Genomic DNA, 5236 nt, shown 5'->3' on the forward strand with positions numbered 1-5236 from the left:
CCGATATGATAGGGATAAACCCAAATGACATATGCCACCGGCTCAACTTGGACCCGAAAAAGAAGGGGGTTAGGCAAAAGAGACGGCCGATTAGTGGAGAGAGGGCAGAGGCCCTCAGAGAAGAAGTGGATAGATTAATGGAGGCAGGACTTGTGAGAGAAGCCTTCTACCCCGTGTGGCTGGCCAACCCTGTGCTTGTCAAGAAGCCCAATGGCAAGTGGAGGACATGTGTAGACTTCACCGACCTGAACAAAGCTTGCCCGAAGGACAGCTTTCCTCTACCCCGAATCGACCAGCTGGTTGATTCCACGGCTGGGCACGCGCTGCTTAGTTTTATGGATGCTTATTCGGGATATAACCAAATCCCCATGTATGGGCCAGATCAGGAGCACACCTCCTTTATTACTGATCGGGGCCTTTACTGTTACATCGGGATGCCCTTCGGGCTCCTTAATGCGGGGGCAACCTATCAGAGGCTGGTGAATAAGATGTTCAAGCATCAATTGGGGAAGACTATGGAGGCCTATGTAGACGACATGCTGGTGAAATCGAAAGAAGCGAGGGATCATGTCCGCCACCTGGCAGAAATGTTCCAGATCCTAAGGGAGTACAGAATGAAACTCAACCCCCAGAAATGCGTGTTTGGGTTTGAATCGGGGAAGTTTTTGGGATTTATTGTCAACCATAGAGGCATTGAGGCCAACCCAGCCAAGATACAAGCACTACTCGAGATGAGATCCCCTCGACGGGTGAAGGACGTTCAAAGCTTAACAGGACGAGTGGCTGCCTTAAACCGCTTCGTCTCAAAATCCTCCGATAAATGCCAAGAGTTCTTCAAAGCAATCAAAGGAGTGGGGAGGAACTTTAAGTGGACCGAAGAATGTGAGGAAGCCTTTCAGAACATAAAGAAGCATCTCAGTAGCCCTCCCATGTTGACCAACCCAAAAGCAGGAGAAACTTTGATCCTATACTTGGCCGTCTCCGACTTTGCAATAAGTGCAGTAGTAGTCCGAGAGGAGGATGGTGTCCAGCTCCCGGTATATTATGTGAGTAAAAGGCTAGCCGATGCCGAGACTCGATACACAAGCCTCGAAAAGCTAGCGTATGCTCTGATTCTGGCCTCCCGAAAACTCAGGCCCTATTTTCAGGCACATAAGATAGAAGTGCGAACCTTCTACCCCCTCAGACAAGTGATGCATAGACCAGAATCTTCTGGTCGAATGTTGAAGTGGACGGTTGAGCTCGGCCAATTCGAGGTGGATTATAAGCCAAGGACTGCGATCAAAGGCCAAGCCCTGGCCGATTTTGTGCTAGAATTTCCCCCACATCAAGAAGTGGAGCCGGGAGCCCTTGTTGTTATACCTAGCACAGAAGAAGTTGGACTGGAGAGACAGAATAGTGCCCCATGGTGGAGCCTATATGTGGATGGTGCCTCTAACGGTGATGGAGCAGGAGCTGGAATCGAGCTAATCAGCCCAGAGGCTCACAAAATCAGACATGCGACCCATCTGGCCTTTCATGCAACCAACAATGATGCTGAGTATGAGGCCCTGATCAACGGTCTCAAGCTAGCTTTGGAAATGAAGGTCGAGAATTTGAATGTATTTAGCGACTCCATGATTGTGGTCTATCAGATAAATGGGGGGTATCAAGCTAAGGGGCCGAGAACAGAGCTTTACCTGAAGTGCGCACAGAGGATAATTGCCAGATTCAACGAGGTGAGGCTAGAACTAATCCCGCGTGGACAGAATGAAGGCACGGACGAGCTAGCTAAGCTCGGCTCACGCCGCGAGAGCACTTTGCTAGGGACCGTGCCCCTTGATATACAGAGGCAACCTAGTGTGCCCGAGCACGAGGTGAGCAGCCTCAATAATGAGTTCGGCCCCACGTGGATGACATCTATTCTAGCATACATAAGAGAAGGTTCACTTCCGGACGAAAAGAACGAGGCAAGGAGAATAAAATACAAAGCAGCCCGCTATGTGATATACGACGAGATTCTATACAGAAGAGGGTTCAGTGTTCCTCTTCTCAAATGCATACATGGGGAGGAATGCAACTACATCCTAAGGGAAGTACACGAGGGTATTTGTGGCAATCACTCGGGGGGTAGCTCTCTAGCTCAGAAAATCCTCCGTCAAGGCTACTACTGGCCAACGCTGAAAAAGGACGCCTTTGAATTCTCCCGAGCTTGTGATAAGTGTCAGCGATATGCCAATTATTACAACAACCCCGTGGCCTCTCTCACATCCCTCATGAGCCCCTGGCCCTTCTCCATGTGGGGAATTGATCTGATTGGGGAACTCCCGAAGGCCAGGGGAGGCGTCAAGTATGCGGTAGTTGCGGTAGACTATTTCACTAAGTGGGCAGAGGCTGAGCCCCTAGCCACTATCACATCGAGAAAGCTCAGGGAGTTTGTATACAGGGCTATTGTATGTCGCTATGGCATCCCTTACAAGCTGATATCTGACAATGGGAAACAATTTAATAGCAAGGAGATGCGAGAGTTTTGTGAGCAGCTGGGGATTCAGAAGAGCTTTAGCGCAGTCTGCCACCCCCAGAGTAACGGGCAGACAGAGGCGGTTAATAAAATCATTAAGCATACCTTAAAGGCAAAGCTTGAAGAGAAGAAAGGAGCATGGCCAGAAGAACTCGCCCAGGTCCTATGGTCTTACAACACTACACCCCGAACCACAACTGGAGAGACCCCTTTCTCTTTGGTGTATGGGTGTGAAGCTATGGTGCCCGTTGAAGTGGGAGCAGGATCTTTTCGAAGGGACAACTATGACTCAGAGGCAAACGAGGTCAATCATCGGCTCTATTTGGATATGATCGAAGAAACTCGAGAAGAGGCTCAGATCAGGATTGCGGCATATCAGCAGAGGACAGCTAGGCATTATAACAGTAAGGTTCGAGCCCGATCTTTCAAGGTGGGAGATTTAGTTCTGCGCCGGGTCATGCCAAATACCAAGGTGGTGAGTCACGGAGTCTTGGGAGCAAATTGGGAAGGCCCTTACAAGATAAAATCGGTGCTCTGGGAGGGAACCTACCACCTCAATGATATGCAAGACAAGCTGATCCCAAGAGCCTGGAACGCGGAACACCTTCGCAAGTATTATCAGTAATATTATTCTTTTCAGACTTAGTATTATCTTCAAATATTCCTAAGTCTCGGGGGGTAGTGCCATATAGGTGCCTCCCTGAGACCACAAGCATGTATTCCTTTCACTTCCCATTATCTATGAATAAACGATTGATCTCTATTTGTGCACTTGATATTTTAACTTCTGTTAATAGATTAAATACCCAGCAGGGGACCCCATCCTTGGGAACCCATGCGAGGACAGAACAGTTGTCTTATTAACATGTTAAATCAAGCTGGGCCCCGACCCGCTTGATGCCAAGAACATGAAACGAGCCGGGCCACGGCCCGCTTAGGTAAATACGAACACAGTAGATAAAAGATGTGGATAGAGATATAGGCTCGCGATGCGAGCCCATACCCTGGCCCTCAAAACCATAAATGCGACCCAGGGGGCCCAGCCCTCCATCAAACATACTCAAAGTCGCATGATGCGAGGAGAAGACACATACGAGCTCCTAGTGCGAGCACACCTACAACACCTGCGAGTCGATGCGGGCTTGCTCCACTTGGCATTCTCTTTCAATGGTTGTTTGATTGAACAAATGACACGAGCTGAATAAATTGGGCTCGTAGTGAAGGGGTAACGCTCGCCATAAGCGGCCAGAGTTATGATTACTTTTTGGTCAGTAGAAGCATGGTAAAAAAAAAAAAAACAGCTAGCACCGTAAAGACATACGCGGGCACAAAAAACTTAGACATTTTATACAAACAAAAGTTAAATAAGTTATGCCCCGAGGCAGAATATTTCAAATACAAGCGCGAGGCGAGAGGGGTGCCCGCTTACCCAGTCAAAAGTCTAGTTCTAATCAAAATTACATTAAGGGTTATCAGCCTCTGCTCCCTCACGATTTTCACCAGCGACCTGGGCCTTCTCGGCCGCGAGCCTAGCCTCCTCAGCAATTTGGGCATCCCTCTCCATCTCCAGCTTCAACTTGTCAGCATGCCTCGCTGTGCTCGCACCCAGAGCCGCCCAATCGAAGTCAGGAACCTTCTTCATAAAGACTTTCATGAAATTCCTGGCCCCCAGGTTCCTAGCATCAGCGAGGGCGGCCTCATGGCCCTCGGTCAGGGCAGAAACTAATCCCTCCAGCTCAAGCACCCTCTCCTCGAGGGCATCCTTCTCCTTCTTACATGCCTCAGCAGCCAGGTCATGAGCCTCCTTCTGCTCCCTTAGGGCCTTGTCGTGAGCAGCGTTCAGATTAACTATCTTCTGATTATAGTTGTTCACCAGCGTAACTTTCTCTTGCCCGTGCTCAGGGACCTTACTCTGAAGGGACTTGACTTTAGCCTCGAGCTTTGTGTTGGTCTGGCTGAGGGCTCGCATCTCTCGAGCCTTAGATAACTGACGATAGTATACTTCGGCCGCGGCTCGGGAGAGTGCATCCTGGTTAACCTCGAGAGCAGAAGAAGACCAATCCTTTAAATCCTGCTCGCTGATGTGACCTTGGGCGAGCCGGCCGAATGTGGTCGCAACCGCATTGGCAGAAGAAGAAGAGGGAAGAGGAGCATCAGAGGGAGCAGCTTTCTTTGGCTCAGGCTCGCCAGTTTTTCCTTCTTTACCTCTATGCCTCTTTAGTCGAGGAGAGGGCCCTGAATCCTTGAGATGCTCGGAGAGAGTAGTCATGCGGGCCGGAGGATTGGCCTGAAATCGAGCCCTTGTGCTCGCAGCTGCGGGCTGAACTGGGCCCGAGGCCGCAGCCTGCTCAGCCTCTTCCATGAAGGGGATAGGGGAGATGGCTATTTCTGAAAAAGAAAACAACAAAGCAATAGATTAGTCACAGCATGATGCAAAGGAAAGAAGTAATGTGAGCAGGTGAAAAATACGGAGAATTAAAGTGCGATGTGAAACTAGATGCATGCAGGAAAAGTGAGCACGCGAGCACACAAGCTCGCGCATGCGAGCAGCCAGGCCCGGACGTGCGGGCCCGATATTCTTACCCTTTCTGGATCTCTTACTAGATTTCTTCTGAGGAGTCAGCCTCACTCCTTCCTTCAAAAACCCACATGCGACCAGATTGGAGGTCGTTATGAGTTTTCGGATATCCCGGTCCGCCTTAGGAAGGTTTAGAAGACTGTCCGCGTTTATCTTTT

This window comes from Apium graveolens, chromosome 1 (assembly GCF_009905375.1).
Source record: "Apium graveolens cultivar Ventura chromosome 1, ASM990537v1, whole genome shotgun sequence".
Taxonomy (NCBI): domain Eukaryota; kingdom Viridiplantae; phylum Streptophyta; class Magnoliopsida; order Apiales; family Apiaceae; genus Apium; species Apium graveolens.